Genomic DNA, 21,978 nt, shown 5'->3' on the forward strand with positions numbered 1-21,978 from the left:
TTACAATCTCTTTAAAATATCCATCTCTTTTAAAATTCAAAGTCTTTTTACAATTAAAAGTCTCTTAACTGTGGGCTCCACTAAAACAGTTTCTTCCTTCAAGAGGGAAAATATCAGGGCACAGTCACAATCAAAAGAAAAAATCAATCTCCAACTGTCTAATGTCTGGGATCCAACTCACGATCTTCTGGGCTCCTTCAAGGGCTTGGGTCACTTCTCCAGCCATGCCCTTTGTAGCACACGCGCCGTCCTCTAGGCTCCAGATGCCTGTACTCCACTGCTGTTGCTGCTCTTGGTGGTCATCTCATGGTACTGGCATCTCCAAAACACTGCCTGACCCCTTCAGTTCTGGGCCTTCAATTGCAACTGAGGCTGCACCTTCACCAATGGCCTTCCATGCTCTCTCACAGCTGCTCTGCATGACCCCTTCATGCCTTCAAAACCAGTACCACCTGGGTGACTCTTACATATTACCAAGTCCCGCAGCAGCAGGAGTACAACCTTGACTATCTCTGGAACACAGCCTCTTTGTGCTTTCAGAAAACACTTCCCAGAAGATGTCACCTCAATGATGCTGGTCTCTTCTTAATCACCGCTAATTTCTTAGCTCCAGCTAACCAGCATCAATAGTCCCAGTAATGCAAAGTTTTTGCTTTAGTAGTTCTGGTATCTTGTTAACCACAGCTGATTCTTCAGCCACAGCTAACCAGAACTACAAAATCTTCATAATCAAAACAGCAATGGCCCTGAAAAGAGTCTTTAATTTTCCCTCTGAAATTTCACAAACCAGACCTCCATCTTCTGCACTGTTTTCAACATTATCAAAAGTTTCACTCCTCCGGTAACTCGGTGGCAGTTATGTTTTATCTTCTGGGTCTGAGTGAGCTGTTTCTACCTCTGCCAAATCTTGCGAAGTCAAGTTGTTTCTAATACAACTTCACCTCTCATGCTCATCAATTAATCAACAAGTAACTATTGAGACTCTACAAGATAGTCATTATTGGGATGACGGTGAACTTGTTCTTCCTCTGAGGATTGCACAGTCATGTTGTCCTCGGTGTGAGGAGCTCTGCCATCACTTCCAGCCACTTCCTTCACAAGACCCACAGAGAAGGTCAGGTCAACCCAGAAACCAAGATAATAGCAAGTTCCCAAGAAGCTCTGCTAAATAGAGTTAAGAAAATTCTGGCATTAGACACTTATTTGGTAATTTAGCATGATCATTAATTAATTGAAAATTCCTTAAAGCCACATTCCAACTTATTAATTAGTAATTGATTATATAATTAGTATTTACCCAGATTATTGAAACTTTCTCTTTAGGGTGGTTGATAAAATTAATGAATAAATTTTCTCATTATTACAATTTGGATAATTTACATAATTTATCCGTGTGTGTGTGTGTGTGTGTGTGTGTGTGTGAAGGTATGTGCACACACATGCATGCACTTGTATACATGTTCATATGCATGTGTATATGAAGGGAGTGCACATTCACATGTGTGTGTGTGTGTGTGTGCGTGTTTGTGTGTGTGTGTGCATGTGAAGGTCAAAGGCCTATGGGTGTTTTACTCAATAACTATTCTCTTTATTTTCTGGGACAGGAACTTTCACTGACCCTGGAACTCAGGGATTTGGCGAGAGCAGCTGACCATCAAGCCTCAGGCATCTTGCTGCCTCTCTTCATCTGCAATAGAAGGGCAGATATATGCTGCTATGCCTTCTTGCTTGGTTTTGTTTTTAGACATTGACTTAACTCAGGTCCTCATGCTTTCACAGTAAGTACTTTACTAAGTGATCCATGTCTCTATCCTGTTTATTTTGATAAAGAAAAAAAAAGTTAGGCATTTGGGATGTAGAGAAAAATCCAATTACCTCATTACTCAGAAGTAAACACTACTCACACTTTTAAAAAGTGTTCTATTGTGAAAATAATTGCAAGTGTCAAAGCTATAATAACAATCCACAGACCTTCCATATGTCTCTCCCCTGTTTACCCCATGAGTTTACATTTTGTATTCTCCATGTATCTGTCTGTTTTAAATTTACATGTATGTGAATTAGACTACATATATGTGCATGCAGATGATGTCTATCTGTATTTACTGACTTTCCTGAATCAATTATTACCATAGCTCTTTACTGTGAAATGCTTTTAGATAAAAAGCAAAAGAAGGGGGCACTCTGTTATCCAACCACTACTCAGAGACTGCACTGTAGAAATTTAGCCTTGACACAATCCTTTTGTTTAAGAATGTGGCCTCTAGTGAAAGTTTGTCAACTGTTTCAATAATGGTCTTTACAAATGCTTCGTTCAAATCCCATGTCAATTTCCAATCTTATATGAAATTCAGTTGTCACATCTCCCTGGCCTCCCTGACATTTCTGTGGACAACAGGCTAGATGGTTTCTAGAATGCCTCTCAATTTGTCTGATATTATTATTATTTTTTTAATGTTGAAAAATCTTTGAAAGGGTCGGATGAACTCCCTGTCAGCCCTGCCTCCTCCTTTTCCTGAGGTCCTCATTTACAGCGACTCTTGTTCCTATCATTCTTCCAAGATTGCTTTTAGTCAGGTACACTAGTGACCTTCATGTCACCAAATTCAATGGTCAGTTCCCAGTCATCACTTCATTGAACCACTCGACACTGCTTTACGGAGGTCATCTCCTGCCTCTTAGAGAGTGGTTCATGTATTTCCTGGGCTTTCTCTTTGGTGGCCTTCTCCCTATGTTCCTGCTTCAGGGCCCCGTAGAGTCTTCGCTCATCTCTTCTCATCTTCTAGACTTAAATTTAATTCTTAGACTTCTTCACTTTCTATGTTTTTTTCAAATCGTCTACTGAAGTAGAAAAATTATTTATTTACCTTCCTATTTACTTACTTATATGTGTTGATGTGTGGCATGTGTATGTGTCCATTGTGTGTGTGCACATATTTGCACCCATGTATACCTAAGGGATACAGAGGAAGATGGCCAGTGTCCTGTTCTCTGTCTGCCTTATTTATTTGAAACAGCATCTCTCACTGTACGTGGAGCTGTGCTGCTTGTTTTTTGTCAACTTGATACAAGATTAGATATCTGGGACAAAGGAATCTCAACTGAGAAATTACCTTTATTAGACTGGCCAATAGGCAAGTTTGTGGAAGGCATTTTCTTGATTAATGATTGATACGCTAGGGCCCACTTCACTGTAGCTGGTGCCAGCCTTGGACAAATGGTCCAGGCCTGTAGAACAAAGCAGGCTGACCTTCACTCCTGACCTCTAGACCATGCGACACACTGCCTATCTCCCCATGTAGAGACACAATAGGCTTCACAGGATTACCATGCTCATTATCAAACTCTTATTTTCCTAAAATCCCCAAGCTTTATCTCATTAAGAGTAGATACCGACCTCTCTTGTAGAGCATTAAACAATGTGACTGATGATGATTCTCTGATTCTGCTGTTCCCTTTGCTTAGTTTAATTTTACATATATAGCTCAAAATAATTCCTGATTCATAGTAGGCATTAAGTAAATAATTCTCTCAAACAAAATTATATCTTTTCTGGTCTTTTTATGACATAAATTATTAAATACTTGAATAATGTTTTCTTTTTGGATTTTGTCAATTGCCATCGCTCAATAATACACACTGAAAATCTTTGCAAGCCAGATTTAAGTCACTTTCAACAGTCTCCGTGTCTTTTCTGTACTATAACGGGGTACTGTAATGATTTATTCAAATTCAACTGATGAACAATTGAATTGTTCTCAGTATTTTGCCTTTTTCAGCAATGCTATAATGAATAGGCTTATAGTGAAGTCTATTGAAATCTAATTCATCAAACAATTATTGAATATCCGTTTTATACAATTTACTGGTCTGGACAATGGGATGGTAAAGCAGGAATAAATGGGATAGGATTTGTTCATTTAAGGAGCTCATCAACGCTCAAGCAGACAGATAATGATAAATAAAGATTCCATGTTGGAGTAAACCCTGAGGGTACAAGGGCTGCTGGAGAAGTAAACTATATGAGAAGAATTAAGGGCTATGGAAGGCCAGGAGAGGCAGGTTAGTATCCCAATGTTCTCATGTGGGGATTCAGCTTTGATACAGGTTTGAAGTGTCAGAGAACAGGGAATGGAGTGAACACTGGAAATATCCCGGACTCACTTAGCTCTTGTTGGACTCAGAGAGTGAGTCCCGATGAGGCCGGAGTGGTAGGTTGGCTTAAGCATGCCGAGTAGGATCAAATAATTGCCAGAAAATCCCTGCGGACATGGATCAACGTAGAACTAGGTCCATCTTGTCTACTTCTCAAGTTGTTTTCTTGACTGAAAGTTTGCCCAGGTTATCCCAGTTTATGACAAATCAGACTCATGGTTTTGAAAAGATGCCAAAAGTCTGTATTTTAAAAATATGCTGCCTTCAGTTTTTTTCCTGTTGGCTAACAGCTTATTTTTCAAGAAATAATTTTATAGCTCGTAAAGCAAATACAATAACAGAGACCCTGTTGATCCATCCCTGGTGGGCTGTTCATGCCCAGAGTCACTGCTCTGTGAGTCCTACCTAAAGAACCTTTGTTTCAGATATCTGAATTTCAATTTTTGGGGGGGGGGTCTTGAGCAGTAGCCAGATTCTTCCTCTTCATATCTTGATTCAACACACACTTCTACATACATAGAATCATATATAACTATAATGAAACATCCAGAAAACAATCAAGTCCTAACATCTGTCTTCTAGAGTGAAAGCTTTAGGGCTGGTCTAGATCCATTCTGGAGTACTATTGGTTCTGATGTACACTACCTTCCGGACTCACAGTGACTGAGAAACTCATTGGCTGCACTGTCCTGACTCCAAGGTGTCTTCTGCCGTTCATGCCTGTGTTTCTCTGTAGTGCCTGCCATTGCCTGCAGTATTTGGGACTTGGCAACCTGGTTAGAACAAAAATACCTTCCAAAAGGAATCTACTTCATCTTAGACTCTTAACCTAAGCAGAATAGAATATGTTCAATGGATGGATGTTGACATTCTGACCTCTAAGATTCTCAGCGGCTCAGATTTGTGTATTTGTGATAAACACAGTGAGTGACTCTGCATCCTATTTAGTCGGAGAAGGGAGCTGGTCGATGTAAATCAGAAAGCCATTTGTAACCAGCCCCTCAATCACTCCCTCAGCAATATATCCTAGAATCTTAGTCTTTCCCTCTTGACTTGACTCCTGCAGGCTCAAATCATCTCTGGCTTCTTCCTCAAACTTTGTCTAGGTTTGAATTTGTGAAACACAAGTCAGAAAGTCCCTACTATTTTAAGCTTTCTGCGATCCAAACCCTATCTGGTTACTAAGAAACACAAATGATTTCAGTTACCTTGGAATTAAATGGAGCCTAGAACATTCAATATTTGCCCGGTCATGTTGCAAATGAGCTACTGTATTCATAATGATGTGTCACCATCATAAATATGACAAAAGGACATTTGGAAAAAGATGATTATCCACACTGATGAGATACAAGCTCTGAAAATTAACATTTCCTATTCTTTGCCTCTCTCTGCTTTGCATTATTTAGGCATTTTTGGTGACTTGACCGAATCCTCCTTGCCCTCAAACCTGCAGCATTCAGAACCTTTACAAGATACCCCACAATGATATCAAAGGAAGGACTGACCCCCTTTGGAGAAGCCAACATTTCCTATCTCATCTCTGGGCTAATAGGAAGGCCTGTATTCAAAGGTCTCTTTGTCTCAGTGGGAGCACCCTAAGACATCTTTGGCTTTAATTTATATTGGTGTCAGGTACTTGCTGGATCAAAGTAAATGGGAGTGGGAGAAAGAAGCCAGTTGAAAAGTAGATTAAAGAGAAGAAATGCAATGTAGTATATTTTACTTCTTTGAGCAGCTAGATTGTGGGACATTACCAGCCAACACTTGGTAAGCTATGGCCATACACAAGACAATTGGTCCCTAGTTCTCCTGCTCACTTAGGTCTCTAGGGTGAACTTGGATTTTGAAATTATATTTATTTAGTGTATGTAGGTGCAGACACATGCTACAGTATACATTTGGAGGTCAAAGATCAACTTGTGAGAACCCATTCTCTCTACCATGTGGATTTTGGGGGTCAAATTCAGGTTATCAGAGTTAGCAATAGGTGCCTTAACTCATTGATCTGTCTTATTACCTGTGGGAGAACTAAAAAAAAAATTTAAAAAGTTTATTATTTGAGACTTTCACACATGTATAGAATGCATTTTTGATTTGATTTATGCCATTATCTTCTTTATCCCATTTCTTCTGAACCCCTTTTTTCTCTTCAGTATCTTCACCACCCCCACCTCCACCCCATACTGAGCTTATTGCATGTTGCTGCATGAGTAGGAGTCTGGGCTTATTTATTGGTGTGTAGGCCACTGGTCAGTGGCTAATCTAGTGAAGAAAAATGACTCCTGTTTCCCCAGCAGTCAGCAATTGCCAATAGCTCTTTAGCTGGCAGCGGGGCCTCATGAGTGCCTCCCCATCCATAGCAGAATATGGGTGGGCTCAGTCAATTTCAGATCTTGTACAGGTAGCCATAGCTCCTGTGAATTCCTGAGTGTAATGGCCTAGTCATGTCCAGAAGGCAGAAATTCACAGCACTCTGTCCTACCCTTGTACATTATTTTTGCCTCTCATTTGGCAGTGCTCCCTGAGCATCAAATGTGTGGTATAGACGTCAAGAAAAATGTAGAAATGATGCAGTACATGGCATCACCCCTAAGGACTCTGATTCTGCTGGTACAGGTAGAACCAGGCACTGCAAGTTTTAGACAGATTCCCCGAAGATCCTAAATGCCCTTTGGGGTTAAGAATCACCATATTCCAGACTATGCACAATTATCAGCTTAGGTACATCATAAGCCAGAAGGGTTACTATTAACATTATTTTCAACTTTCGGTTAAGAAAACAGAGGTAGAGAGAAAGAAGCACCATGCCTATTTCCATAGGGAATCAGAGGGGGTGAATCCAAATTTGAATCCAGGTAGGTGGATTTCAGAATGCAAAGCAAGGAAATGCAAAGATTAGAGGAGAGCAGAACATTTTATGCCCAGCATTTGGGGCAAAAAATAGAGGACAGATGACTCTAGAAAGTAAACTTAGAACAGGAGCCCATGTCATCCAGAGTATGTTACGTATACTGCATGTTATATATGTCTATTTACACCGTTAAAGATGAGTGAGAAGGAAGGAAACAGCATACTTGGCATACCAGCAAGGACAGTTTCAGGATGGACATCCTGCAGATGTGAGCATAAAGTGCTCATATTTGGTCAAGCGCCCTGCCATTCTTGTCATATCTATTAAATGCTGTTTTTCTAAATATGTTTGGAATAAGAAGCGCCATGTTTGAAAATGTCCCCATAGCCTACTGATTTTAAGGTTTGTCACTCAGGACCACCCTGAGTCTCAGGCCCACGGAAAACAGTGATCATTTCCTCAGGTGTAACATTGTTCTTTTCCTGTTGCTGTAACAAAACCATCTTACAGTGAAGGGTTAATTTCAGCTCATGTTTTGAGGGTACAGCCCATCTTGGCCGGGGGTTCAGGCAGCTGGTCATGGTTCACCTGCAGTCAGGAAGCAGAGAGAGAGAGATGGACGCTGGTGCTCAGCTCGCACTTCTTCCTTTCATTCAGTTCAGGAGTCCAGCCCATTAGGTTGTCTCTCCTGCCCCTACCAAGTAATCCAATAAACCATCTTTCTCACAAACACACGCAGAGGTCTGTATCTTAGGTGACTTACAAACTGCCAAGTTGACCATGGATTTTAACCATCACCCCTGGCTTGATTCTTGGCCAGTGGTTGGGGATGATCGCTTTCCTGCAGGGAGGTCAGCAAAGTACCTCTTTGGAAGTGAATAGCTCCCAGGGCTGGAAAAGTAAACATCAAAGCCTCCAGGGAGAGATAGAAGTATGACTTCCCTATGCTCACACTTGGGGTAAGCAGAAGCCAAAGACAAACCAGCAGTGCTCTGCAAAGACCCAATCACCAATCAGTGTTGTTCTCTGCAGATGTGTGAGGTGGCAGCGGTTTGAGGACCTTTTCACAGGCCAGGGCAACGAGGAGGTGCAAGCAGGCTAAATAAACTGTTCAAGGTCACGTAGAAGTGCAAGAGGAGGTGCTGAGGGGTTGGAATTCTGCATGTTTTTCTCTCTGCTGAGCCCACTCTTAGGGCGTGATAAATTGGTCCCCAGACCTTTATCTGGGCTTATGCCCATCACATTCTTCACAGATGCTCCTTACCAATGTCCTCCCTCATAGTGCTTACACACAGGAGGGTCTGGACCACAGGAAGCATTTTTGAAAGATGAGAATTAGGATGCTTAGGTAGGTCCAGTCCTGGTGTTTACAAGTCCTTTAATTAATTTGTTTATTTTTATAATTTTTCTTCTTCAATGGTCATCTTTGAAGTACCTCAATATGCCATGGACTGGGTTGCACTTCCTTCATTTTTTCCTTCTCTGCTCTCAACTTCTTCTTTTTTTTTCTTTGTGGTATAGTGATAGTGGTAGTGGTGGTGGTGGAGGAGGAGTATGTGTGTGTCTCTGTGTGTGTGTGTTATAGGCATACATATTTGTGTGGATGCATATGTCTGTGAACACATAGAGGTCAGAACCTGGAGGTCAGATCCTGGAGCTCACGTTTTTCATCTGGGCTGGCATCAAGCACTCCCCAGTGACGCTCCTGTATTTACTCCTTGGCACCGGACATACAGGTGCATTCGAGACCTCACACGACTTGTTATGTGGGTGCTGGGATCTGACCTTGGTCCTCATGTTTTCACAGTAAGTGCTCTTAACCACTGAGCCACCTCTCCATGTCCTCTGCATTGCCCTATTGATGGCAAACATTAGCAGATCTATTGGCTCTTAGAAAGTGTGTATGCCCTTCTATACAAGAATTTGTGGCATATCACTTCTGAAGTCTCAGCTACTCTCTTTCTCAGGAAGGAAGCATGTGTTAAGTGGATCGAGATGGGAAGAAGAAAGAAAATAGCTCCTTAAATCTTACATTTAAGGATTTGGTGGGACAAGGCCACACAAATATGCTGTGTGCATCCAGAGTCTGTCTCTGGCTCACCTCGAGTGTTTATTGAGTTCCCTGGGATGACGTGTGATTATGCCAGCAGTTTCTCTCCTTTCTACTTTTTGGTACTCTGAACTTACTGTAACAGCACAAGTTTGCAAAGCAGAACCAGTGAGTATGGTGGCTCTCCAGTGAGGATGGTGGCTCTAGTGGCAGCCAAAATGTTGGAAATGTGGTAGCCCCATTTATCAGTGATTGTACTATTTATTTTCTCATCTCAGTTACAGCTTCATAAGCTTCAAGCGGTGTGTTCTTGTGAGTAGCTGGGTGAAGTCTTCCCCAACCCTGTCACTCCATGTTGCCATGTCCCACTTCACAATTTTACAAATAAATGGTTGAACACTGTGCAGCAAGGTATTTTAAGATAGAGGGAGACCATATTCATGTATGTTTTACTACAATGTATTTCTATAATTATTCCATTTCAGTAATAAGAACATATTACTCTGCTAAGTTTATAAAATTTGACATAGGCATGTACTATATGAATTAAACTCTCTCTCTCTCTCATACTGTCCAAAACTTCAGCCATTACTAAGGGGCTTGGGAAGTTTGTTGGTTAGTTTTATATTAATTTGACATAAGCTAGAGTCATTTAGAAAGAGGGACTGACTCTCAATTGAGAGAATGTCTCCGACTGGTATGAAAGCAAGTCTCTTGAGCATTTTCTTCATTAGTGATTGATATGGGAGGGGCTAGTCCACTGTCGGTGGAGCCAACTCTGAGCAGGTAGTTCTGGATGGTCTAAGAAACTATTCAGAACAAGCCGTGAGGAGCAAGCCAGTAAGCAGTGCTCCTCCATGGCCTCTGCATCAGCTCCTGCTTCCAGGTTCCTGCCTTGACTAGTGATGTTGAAGAACTGTCCTAGACTCTTTCTCTCTCCAGTTCCTTTGGGTTATGGTATTTTATCACAGCAAAAGACAGAGAGCTCATCCTCTGAATATGTGGTCCTCAGCTTGTGGCTGTGAAATCTTATTAGGTGGGGCCTAGTTGGTGGAAGCAGGTCACTAGCAGAAGGCTTTTGAAAATGATACCCACCTCTGACACATCTGGCTCTTTCCTCTTCTTGATCTGTTCCATGTGAACATCTGCATTGCATTCTTCTACCCCACAGTGATTCCTACCATTTTGCATGGAGCTATACATTGTCAAATCTTCTCTGCCACAGTAGGTGAAAATATCTCCTGAACTGTGTGCCAAGCTAAGATGTTCCTCCCTTTTGTTGTTTCAGATAAGAGAGTAGAGATAAGAGAACAGCAAACACATACTGCATCCTCCATGAATGTGGGCAGATGTGCCTGTGTAACACCCATCGGACAGGGTGGCAACAATTATCTTTACCGTCTTACTTAATTAAATTCTAACCACAGCTCTTTGAGATTAGGTACATTTTTCAGATGAGGACAATAATGTCAGGAGAAGGTTCATAAGTTGTCAAGTGGTCTCTGTTTACCCCATAGGATGAATTCGAACTGCGTTCTGCATGGCCGCAGTGACTAGGCCTTTAAGCAGTGCTAGACTGAATCCTCCTCCTAGTATTTCTATTTTTATCTAAATGGATTATATAGCTATGCATACTTATATCACATTTAAGTCTTAGCATTTAACTTACCGAGTGATGGTATTGAACGCTGTCACTGTGCACTGACATGGCTCATATGTTAGGCATTGGCTTCCAAGCTCTTGGGAGAAGTGATATCTGAGATTTAATGTATTGCATAGTATTTTTAAATTGTGTCCTTCTTAGTATAAATACTTAAAGATATTGACTGGCCAAAATCTAACTGGAAAAATGTACTATTCTTAAGTCAAGTTGAAAGAAGTTACAAAAAAAGTTTATGTAAGACTATATTTGCCCTTGGTTTAATGTGTTCTTTGCCTAAATGTCTAGATTAGAAAAGTCGATTAGTTAGTAGTTTTAATTCTAACGAAAGTGAAGTTAATGTTACTAGGCATCTGTCCATGCTTTGGGTTTTGTTTAAGCATTCTGTTTAAAAATTTTATAGTTTTCACAAATATAGTGCCTACTGTTTGTTTCCTAACCAGAAAATATTCACTCTTTCCTATCTGATTTCCTTTCAGATATACATCTACATTTCCCCCAGACGGCAACAAATGCACCTGGCGAAGCAAGCCGGCCCTCACTGGGCGATGCCAGCCTGCCCTCACTGGGCGAAGCCAGCCTGCCCTCACTGGGCGAAGCCAGCCTGCCCTCACTGGGCGAAGCCAGCCTGCCCTCACTGGGCGAAGCCAGCCTGCCCTCACATCCAGGATGCATCGGATTTGTTTCCTTTCTCCTCGGCGGTAACTGGTGTAACAATCCAGGATCACAACAGCCAATGATTCCTAGACAAATTGTTGAAGCGCAGCTAGAGAAGACTGGAGGATATATTGGCCAGGGACTTTGGGAAAGATAAAGTTGTGGGAAAGATGGTCATTCTTGACCAAGGTCATTGTCTTAGCAGACTTTTATACTGTTTGTTCAAGGATGGAGCAACAATGGGAAGGAGAAAAAAATAGAATCATAAAGAAACAGGCCAAGCCTCCTCCTCCATATACTCATTCTTGCAAACCAATGTAAGCTAGAGAGTTCCCTGATTAACGCAGGCTGCACTTTCTGTTTCCTGCTTCCTAAGCCATCAGCTTCACACAGACGCTGTTATGTACCAGAACAGGTACAAGAGCAGATACCAACAATCAAACCATGACAACAACGAAAATACCTATGACATTTTCAAGGCGCTGTATTCTTAAAAGAGCCTTTAACACGTTTTAATGGAGTCAGTAGTCTACAGCAGTGTGACACACAGCTACGGTTACAATGGGGTTTTGTTTTGTTTAGAAAGTTGGACCTCAGTCTGAAGGGATCAAACTGTATAGTCAGAATTGCCTGGAGAATCCTACCTTTCCACCCTTGTAAATCAGCTGCTTTCCATTTTCTCTTCCACTACTCATCTGATAAACTATATTTATTAAAGGCTCATGTGTCACACACTGGGTACAAACTAATGACAATGTCCCCAGATCTCATGAAAGTTATTTTCTAGTGATTAGTAAAATCATAAGTTAATCGTGATATTCCATGCAGAGGACATTTTAAAAACAGGATTGAGATTATTGAGAGGAAATATCAGCAGGAGGCTCTGGTGATAAGTGGTCAGGGAAAACTTTTCTGAGAAAATTGATAGTTAAGTTGTATTTTTTATTTTAAAATATCTATTAGTTTCCAGTGTGTGTGTGTGTGTGTGTGTGTGTGTGTGTGTGTGCGCGCGTGTGCACATGCATGTGAATGGGCATGTGTGCGCATGTGTATTATGCAGAAGGATAGAGGAGGGTATCCTACCTGTTTATCCATCATCCTCTGACTCATTCCCTTGAGACAGAGTCTCTTGATGAAGCTTACTGCTTTCTTTTAGCTAAGCTATTTGGCCAGCAAGATCCAGCCACCCCCTTGCTGTGACCTCTTCCTCTGGTGGCAGGATTACAGGCATACAAGATTCTGTTCATGACCAGGTTACAGGTACACATGATTCTGCGCCTGTGTGGGTTTATATAGGTACTGGGGATCCAAACCCAGGTCCTTGTACTTGTTCTATGAGTCATCTGCCCAGCAGGAGTTGAATTTGTAAAAATGAACATCAGCTAATTTGCTGATAGACACCAGGAGACATTTGGATTACTGGCAAGAGATAAAAAGAATGTGGATTAGAAATCAGTTCTCCATTTTTATCCTCACTGAGCATAAGGAGATGCTAAATGGAGTTTCAGTACAAGGTCCAGGAGGGGAGCAAAGAACTCCGTTCTGAAACTCTCAAGTCTGAGAGGCAAGGTACTCAGTTGATAGCTGAGAGACTTTAGTCACACAGGGATGATGGCTTGCCCAATATGCAACACATACCCTGGTGAACACAAACTTGACTTCTGGGTCTGTCTGAAAACAGAGGTACCTGCCTCAGACAATTACCTACTCTTTAAGGAATGTCTGATAGATGGTGCCATCATTAAATTATAAAGACGCATGCTTACAAATGGCAAGTAATGAGTACAGACTTAATAAGCTTACCAATGGTCACAACAGCTTTGAGGATGTCTCTGTTGGTGAATTCCAGAGCCCAGAAGATGCTGTCAATACTCCTACTGGGCTACCTAGTTAATTGAATGATCAGCAACTGTGGCATTCCTTGGCCTATTCCTTGAATGACTAAAGAAGAGACTCATATTCATTGTGTTAGGCCTCAGAATTCTATAGAAGAGCCTTTTCTAGTCGGTCGCGATTACAGACATTGCTTTCCTCTGGCACTTACATGTGGCACTGCAATTTTGCACACTGCAGGTCTATACTTCAAACCTCATTCTATGAAATCTCTTATATGAACCCCGTGAGTTAGGTCACATTGGTATTATTACAGGTATTAGTGTTTTCTGTTGCATCTTACTTGGCTGTGGAGGTTTACAGAGTGTGAGAAAAACAAAAATGAAAACAAAACGAACAAACAAACAACAACAAAATTGTGGTCAAAAATGCTCTCCAGAATTGTCTTTCTCAAATATACTAGTACTCTCCCATGAATGTTGTAGGTTGTTGCTATTTCTTTTTCTCACACATGGTAAGGCAGATGATTTCTTTTTTTTTTTGGGGGGGGGTCATCATAGAAAATATTAGAGACATGTTTAGTGAGGTAAAATGTTGTCTGTTTCCTCATCATCCCCTCCCCCATACTTCCTGGTTACTCCCCCCCCCCCCCAGATATTGGAGTATGCCCAGCAGAAACTCCCACTAGATACAATTGTGCACTCCTAGATTATAAATGCAGAATTAGTCTCTGGTAAACTAACTCCCTGTAGTGATCCATTCATAGCAGAGCCTCAGGTGGAACTCAGGCTTTTTATAGACGCATGCTCCTGCTTTCTCCTTTGGTTCCCAGAGCATCAATTTTCCCTACTCTCCATCCCCCACCACTTCACTCTTGGGCCCAGATTATGTGCTTTCTCTATCTCTCTAAAGTCTAACTCGGTCTGTGCCTTTGCATTTGCCTTTTATTAGCTGATCTTCCCCTTCCCTGTTTGAATGAATTTGTTTCCATCCTGGTGTTGGTTTTACCTTTTTATTTTTTTTAAAGCTCTTAAATCATCTGTTTAATCTTTTTCTCTCTTGATATCTTTGACTCTTGGTCAAGATTAGCACAGGCAAAGGTGTTCAGTCAAAAGGCTCCAAGTCGCTTCACTAACATCTTGACTTCTCAACTTCCCCAGAGGTTCCATCACACCCCATGGCCCAGGAAGAGGATTGTCATTGTCACCAAGGAAAAACCTATTTAGGCGAATGCCCTCTGCAGAGTCATTTATCTTCTATTCTGGTTTATACTAGAGACATGGCTATTGTCCAAAACGGTGATTTATTAGGGGTTCTCTTTAGGACTGTGTTTAAAGACACTATGCCCTACATTGTGAGATTGTTAAAGTAAAAATTTCCTGTAGAAGTATATTTAGAGCAGGACAATGGGTGTGGGGGAGGAGAGTGTTGTCTGAAGTGCATGACATCCTTACTGTTGGGGCTGTGGGTCCTTCTGGCTGTGCCATGTCACACTGTCCTCTCTTCTATTACTGCACGACTTTAGAGCTTAAGCAATGCTACCTCATTTATCTGACTGTTCTATATTCTAAAGCTGAGTTCAATTGTTTCAAGAGTTGCGGTGATTTTATTATAGAATGTCTTCATTTAGTGTGATGGCCATTTAGTAAAGGTTTACATTCACCCCAGGCAAGCTGCAAGAGGAAACAAGTGAAGACTTGCAAAGACCTCACATAAATTGGCTTTATGACAGTAAGACAAAGAACAGGGTAGATAACTACTGTTAAGTACAGGACTGTCTTTAGGTGGAATGAAGGTAGCAGTGCTGTGCCTTCAACTTAACATTGAACACTGGCCATTCACACTTCGGAGTCTCTCTTTCTGCTGGGCACATAGTGTCAGTGTGGTATCGTACCCGCAAGAACACAAGGCTCGTTCTCATTCATCCCAGTCTATGGATTTGATGTGGGAAGGCAAGGTCTAGCCCTTCTATGCCGTGCTACAGTACTCACAGGCTCAAAGGAATGTGCCAGGAAGAACTGCCAAGGCTCAACTCTGTTGCCTTCTAGGAAAGTGTCTTATCATTAAGCTTGACCTTTGAAGACCTTTTCCTCTTGCCTTTTATATACACACCCCAGTGACTGCCTCTAACTCTAACTGGGGTGATCGGAACACTCTGTCCTCTGCTGGTGTTAAAGGGTTACATTGCATGGAAATGCTGAGAGGCAGCTTGCCTCTGATTATGTAGGGTTCAAGGCATCCTGATTGCTAAACTACTTACAAATGCAAGAACTTTCTGGTTCATTGACGCTGGTTGTGTTCTTGACAAAACCTCACGAAAGCAAAGATGTCTGGTTGCTTCACAAAGAAAAAGAAAATTAGTTGTTTGCCCCCCCACCCCCAAGGTGTGTATACAGAGTAATTATTCTCTGAAACTTTAAAAAATTTTAACATTCAAATTCCTCACTCTTATCTTTCTCCTTTTTTTTTTTTTAAAGGAAACAAATAGGTCTAGTGGAATTCAGACCATTCAAGGAAGAAACTGGCTAAGTAGGTCTCATTACTTAATGTCTTTGTTTTTCTTGCTACAAAATAGTCCATACTTTGTGTTATTTTTACTGGATATATTTAAGGTGCACAGCATGATTTCTTTTTTGTCTGTTTACTTGGTTGCTTGTTTTAAGACAGGATCTCACTCCATAGCTCACTTTGGCCTGGAACTTGCAACCCAAGTTAACTTTAAATTTATGGCAACCTCCCTGCCTCAGCCTCTGGAGTGCTGAGATTCTAGGTATGTGCCATTGCACATACCCACCTGACCGAGCACGATGTTTTGATATAGAATACCTAGTGATTACTATTGTCAATTCAGTGAGTGTATTTCACCCCACAGTCACACTGTATGTGTACACTCCCTAAACTCATTCCACTAGCACATTCCTGGTATTCACCGAGGGGTTGGTAACTGCTCTGTGTGTGTGTGTGTGTGTGTGTGTGTGTGTGTGTGTGTGTGACACATGCGTGTACTCTAGGCTCACTGATCTTTGTAATCACTGCTCTAGTCTTTAATTTACTTTATTTTTTTTCTAATAGTTCTCAGATAATCTCAGGTTATATGCAGTTCCAAGGAAACAACATCTGCAGTTCATTTGACACCATGACCTTTAGTTTCATCACTACAGTTAACAATGGCAGGTCAGCCTTCTTAAAGCCTGGCTAATGGCACTATGGGGATGTTTGGCCTTGTTTGAGTAGGTGTGGTCTTATTAAAGGTGTGTCACTGTGGGGGTGGGGTTTCAGGTCTCATATGCTCAAGATACCCAGTGTGCCACATAGGCACTTTTGTTGCCTACAGATTTGGATGTAGAACTCTCAGCTCCATCTCTGGCACCACATCTGCCTGCATGCCACCATGCTTCTCACCATGATGATAATGGACTAAACCTCTGAAATGTAAGACAGCCCCTATGAAATGTTTTTTTTATAAGAGTTGCCATGGTCATGGTGTCTCTTCATAGCAATAAAACCCTAACTAAGACAGCTAGCCCTTCTTTGGCTGTGGAGTTTGAGTTTCTTTACTGTTTTACTGTTAGCTGATGGGCAGTTTAAAGATGTTTTCCCCACCTCTGGCCTGCCTTTTAGTTTTATTATTTGCTTTTGGAAGATTTTCTTGGATTGATGTGGTTTCCCTTGTTTATTTTTGCTTTTATTGTTTGTGTTTCTGGTGTCTTAGAAAAAAAATCATTGCCAAGATCAATATAAAGAGGCTTTTCTCCTGTGTTTCTTTCCAGGAGTCTTACAGTTTTAGCCTTGCATTTAAATCTTTAATCCATTTTTAGTTGATTATGTATATGATCTAAGAGTTCAATGTCAGTTTTAATATGTGGATGCACTCACCTGCCTCCTCTGATTATTGAAAAGCTTAGCTTTCCCCATTGTGTTTCCTTAGTTCTTTGGTTGAAGCTAATCTGAATATCTATGCCTGAGTTTATGAATAGTCTCTACAATTTGTTTATGTGTCTGTTTCATGCAGATGTTTTGGAATTAGATATTCCTTTCTAGTATTTTAAGAAAGTCAGTACTACATTTTAGCAATATGGAATATTATAGACCAAATTACAAAAATTAGTATATATAAATATTATAATATACAAAAATATATAAATATAATATATAATTATATATAATATACAAAAATTAGTATATATAATTACCCAACAATGACTATACAGAGGATGAGATATAATTTAGCAGTGCCATGCCAATTTTACTGATTATAAAGATTCCCTCCCTGGCAAGTACAGAGTCTCAATACACACATTTCAGGGTGGCCTTGAACTTAGTGATCCTGCTGCCTCAGCCTCTGGAGTGCTAAGGTTGAGCTAGAAAATATTAATAATACTCACTGACAATGTGCTAACTCATAAACATCGAGGACCATTGGTTCATTAGTAAACTGAGTTGTTTTCTCTTATGTGAAATCATTTTGCTTGAATTTGTTTTCTTTAAATCCAAACTAGGAATATGTAACTTTTCTCCTAAAAGTTAAATTGCTTTTTTTTTTTAATTCTCTGATTTTCTTATCATCCTGCTTTAAGGATATCTCCTTTTCAAAATGCTCCCTTGAAGTGTGGCCCATACCAAATGATTGTTTAACCCAAATATCTGAGCAGCAAACTGAGCTGATACTTCTGGGGAAAGTATAGTTGAACAGCCAAAACCCTGGACAGTCAAAGAGATGACCACAAACCCTGAGCACCCCAGTCTGGTGTGGTTGTGGGACAGCCGATAACAAGATATGCAGTATTACCAGACATCACTGGGCCTAGACCATTGCTTCTGCTGCCACTGTGACAAATACAGTAGCTATGCCACCCCCTTCATATACTGCTTTAACCCTCAAAGTTTCATCTGGTCCTTTATGCACGGATGTTACTCTAAGTTCACACAGAACCCCATAATTTCCACAAGCCTTCTTAATTTTTTCACAGTGACCAAGGTCAGAGGTAGCCCATCAGCACTACCACCCTGCACTGACTGTCTGACTTGAGAAGCAACTCCACTCGGTCTGCAGCCCCCTCAGACCGGAGTTACTTCTTTGATATCATGGGAAAGCTGTTTTGTCTTTGTGCTGGCTCCGATCTCCCGATGGCCAGAGTCTCCAGGAATCATTATCAATAACATCAGCAAGGACAATCTCTTTGGTGGTTACATCAACGCCAAGTTGTATGGCATGATTCAGGATATCCACGTCAGTCTGCCCTGTAACAAGTCCAGCAAAGCACAAAAGTACCCCTCAAACTACTGTGGGTCATTACTGGCATCATCCTTGAAGAACATCTCCACTTTGGGTGGATAAAACTTGTACCTGCTCCTTGACACCAGGGTTCCTTTTGAGAAAAGATCCAGTTGCTATTTTTCCGCATACCCATTCAATTGGAATCATTTCACATGGGGTGCGATGAAAGCAGTCTCTTCTTGGTGAAAGCAGTTTTTAAAACCAGCTTCCTGTAACAACTGAAATATGCAGCTGCTGATCTTATTGGAGAAGACAGCTTTGCCCTATAGGAGGTTCTTTCTAGCTGCATTCCCTGCTCTAATCTGGTCCTCGGACTGCAGGAGGACTCTTCCTCGATTATCTAACAATTCTTTTGTTTTACTCTCAGAGTTTCTTCCCGAGGTTCAGTACTTCGGCTGTTGACATTATCCTAGGTGAACTAGAGGAGCAGACCGCGCAGGAAAAAGAGGCAGCGCTGCCTTGGGAGCAGGAAAATAATGAAAACTTCTCACGTGCAGGACAATCAGCGATTCTGACCTCTGCCGTGGGGGACTAACCCCTCTCCCCCAGGACTTTTTACTCTATTATAATTTAAATTATTTGAATTTGTAGTTTTTATTTTTATATCTTCCCCGTGCCCTGGACTGCCCACTGCCAGACCCCTTGGTCTCTCAGGCAGTCCTCAATTAGGTCCTCCTGCAGGAGATGCCTTTGCGGCTGTGCGGGCGACCGCTCTGTTCCTCCTACATTTATTGGCCAATTTTCTTTTCCATTGTAAATCCATGTCTTGCTTTCCTCTTTGGTACATTTTAGTATTCTGACTCTAGTTTTAAAAATTATCTCCTCATATTTATTTTAGGTTAAAAATTTTCTCATTATTGGGAAATGCTTTTTTTTCTTTCTCCTGTTTTCTACTCTTGGTCTTTTCCTTTTCCCTCCATAATATTCTTCTCCATTCCTCATCTTATTTTCTCTTTCACTTTCTCAGTCTTGCTTTGCTTCTATTTCTTTCTTTCCCAGCCCATTTTTTTTGCCTCATTCATTTCCTATTTTTGTATTTACCATAACTGATTATTTAACTTGATAGTGCATTCTGAGTTAGTTTTGCTATGTTCCACTTCACAATCATTGATGATTATTAGTGGAGCTTAATTGATTGATAGCAAATGTATTGCTTTCTTTTGTATGGTTTGAAGTTGTTACCATTACAGAAATTTGTTTTCTTCTCAGTGAATGACACTAAGAATTAAGCTCCTAGAAATATAGAAAAGTAAAACAAAAGAAGAGATATCCAAAGAAAGAGCCATGTAAATTGCAACATAAGAATGCAGGGCAACACCAGTTGTACAAAGATTATAACTCCCAACTACAGAATTCAAAGACTCTGGAATGGGTAATCTTCTGGCTGGAGTCTTCAAATGTTCACTAGTAAAGGTGATCAATGACCTTAAGGAGGACACCAACAGGCAGATGAAGTTGTCTGGGACCTGGAGAAGAATTTTAGCAACACAGAGGAAATGGTCATCAAAATGGAGAGAAAAATCAACCTTATGATTAAAAAGTCAATATCATAGAAGAAAAATTTAGCAAAGGGATTGAGATTATGAAAAAAACAGTTGCAATGTTGGAAATAAAAAGCTCAATGAATCAAGTGAAAAACAGTGGACAGCATCATGTGTAGACTTAACCAAGAGAAGAAAGACAATCAGAAATGGAACACAAGGATGCTGACATACTACATTCAAAAACCAATAAAGAAAAAATAATTGAGCATGATTATACTAACCAAGAAGTCTGGGATACAGTTAAGAGACCAAACCTAATATCCATGGGATAGGGGAAAATGCGGAGGTAAAATGAAAGGCATATAGAATTTATTCATTAAGATGGTAGCAGAAAAATATCCAGATATAGAGAAAAAAAATAGATTTCCAAAAATTAAAAGAACCTTAAACAGAAATGACCAGGGATGAATCTCTCCATGACATATAGTCAAGGTGTTATAAGATATAGGGAGAAGATACCAGTCTACTTTCAAAGGAGGAAACAGAAGAGCACCAGATTTCACCTTAACAATGCTAAAAGCCAAGAAAGCATAGAGTGGTGTATTTCAAGTCTTGAGAGGATGCAACCGCCAAACCAGATGCTATATTCAGCAATGCTGTATTTTAAAATTGATGGAGCAATTTTAAAAATCAGAGGATATTTGCAGATAAGTATGAACTAAGACAGTTAATGATTATCAAGTCAACACTGCAGAGCCATACAGGACGCCATATACAAGGGAGAAAAAAAATACATACTCAACTGCAAGAGCACAGTAGAATAAATATCATGAGAGGAATGAATGAGCACAGGACATTAGGAAGGAATTAATGTCCAGTGCAGTGAATCAGCAAACCCTAAGGATGAGAGAAGAAAAAGCAACAACAAATCCAACCAACCAGAAAAACAACAAATAAAATTATAGGAAGTAGCTAACATCTCTCAATAGTAACCTTACATGTAAAGGACAGCAACTCATCAAAAAGATGCTGATTGGATTAAAAAAATCTACCTATTTGTTGTCACATTGAAACATTCCACATTGGCAAAGAAATCCATAGACTGAGTCAGAGGACCATCAAGTGAAGACGTCTGAAACAAGCTGGCATAGTTACTATGATATCTGATATGTGATAAAGTAGACTTCAAACCAACATTAGTCATCAGAAGAGATAAAGAAGGTCATTACATATTAACGCAGAGAATAGTTCACATACAAACATACAAATAAAATATATATGCATCACAGCTTGGGAACTTTAGTGTCATGAAACGAATACTGATAGACCTAGAAGGTGACACAGGTCTTGATACAATAATAATGCATAATGCCATTATCCAACTCTCATCTTTAGGTGAGTTATCTAACTAAAAGCCAAGAAAGCAACTTAAAAGTATCCCACAGAACAAACGGATATGACAAACATCTGTAGAACATTTCATCTAACAGATCTGAGAAACACAGCCCATGGAACAGTTTCCAATACTGACCATATTCTAAGCAGCAAAGTAAATCATACCCAATGCAAATGAATTAAAATCATTTCTTAAATCTGATCCGACAATAGCATAATAAAACTAGAAAGTAACAGCAAAAGATCCACAAACAAACAAATAAAAAAGCAACACTACCACTACCACCACCACCACCAAAAGCAAAACAACCGTAACAACAACAAAAAACCAACCAAAACCAAACCCAGAGAAATTACAGAAATAATCAGAGATTGATTGATAATATATCCTTGAATCATCAATGGGTTATTAAGTAAATCAGAAAGGAAATAATTTCTAGAATCTAATGACCATGAAAACAGACTACCAGGACCTGTGGGATTCAGCCATAACAGTCCTAGGAGGAAAGTCAATAACTATACCAATCAAAAAGATTTTAAGTACCCACCCTACATGCCTACAATAAAAGCTTTAAGACACTGAGGAAAGAAGTTAAAGAAGATTCTAGAAGA

At 40.4% G+C, this 21,978-nt stretch overlaps 1 long non-coding RNA gene and 1 pseudogene across 1 annotated transcript in view; one reads left to right on the forward strand and one right to left on the reverse strand.

Annotated features, from left to right (window-relative positions):
* Positions 1–12,101, forward strand: part of LOC110296840 — a 97,810-nt gene extending 85,709 nt beyond the window's left edge. The window contains exons 4-5 of the long non-coding RNA XR_002378218.1: positions 1,605–1,778; positions 11,199–12,101. This is a non-coding gene — a long non-coding RNA (uncharacterized LOC110296840). The remainder of the gene's footprint in view (positions 1–1,604; positions 1,779–11,198) is intronic.
* Positions 12,102–17,704: 5,603 nt separating this feature from the next.
* On the reverse strand, positions 17,705–18,892 carry LOC110295724 (annotated as a pseudogene).
* Positions 18,893–21,978: the final 3,086 nt, after the last annotated feature.

This window comes from Mus caroli, chromosome 6 (assembly GCF_900094665.2).
Source record: "Mus caroli chromosome 6, CAROLI_EIJ_v1.1, whole genome shotgun sequence".
In the NCBI taxonomy this organism is placed as follows: Eukaryota; Metazoa; Chordata; class Mammalia; order Rodentia; family Muridae; genus Mus; species Mus caroli.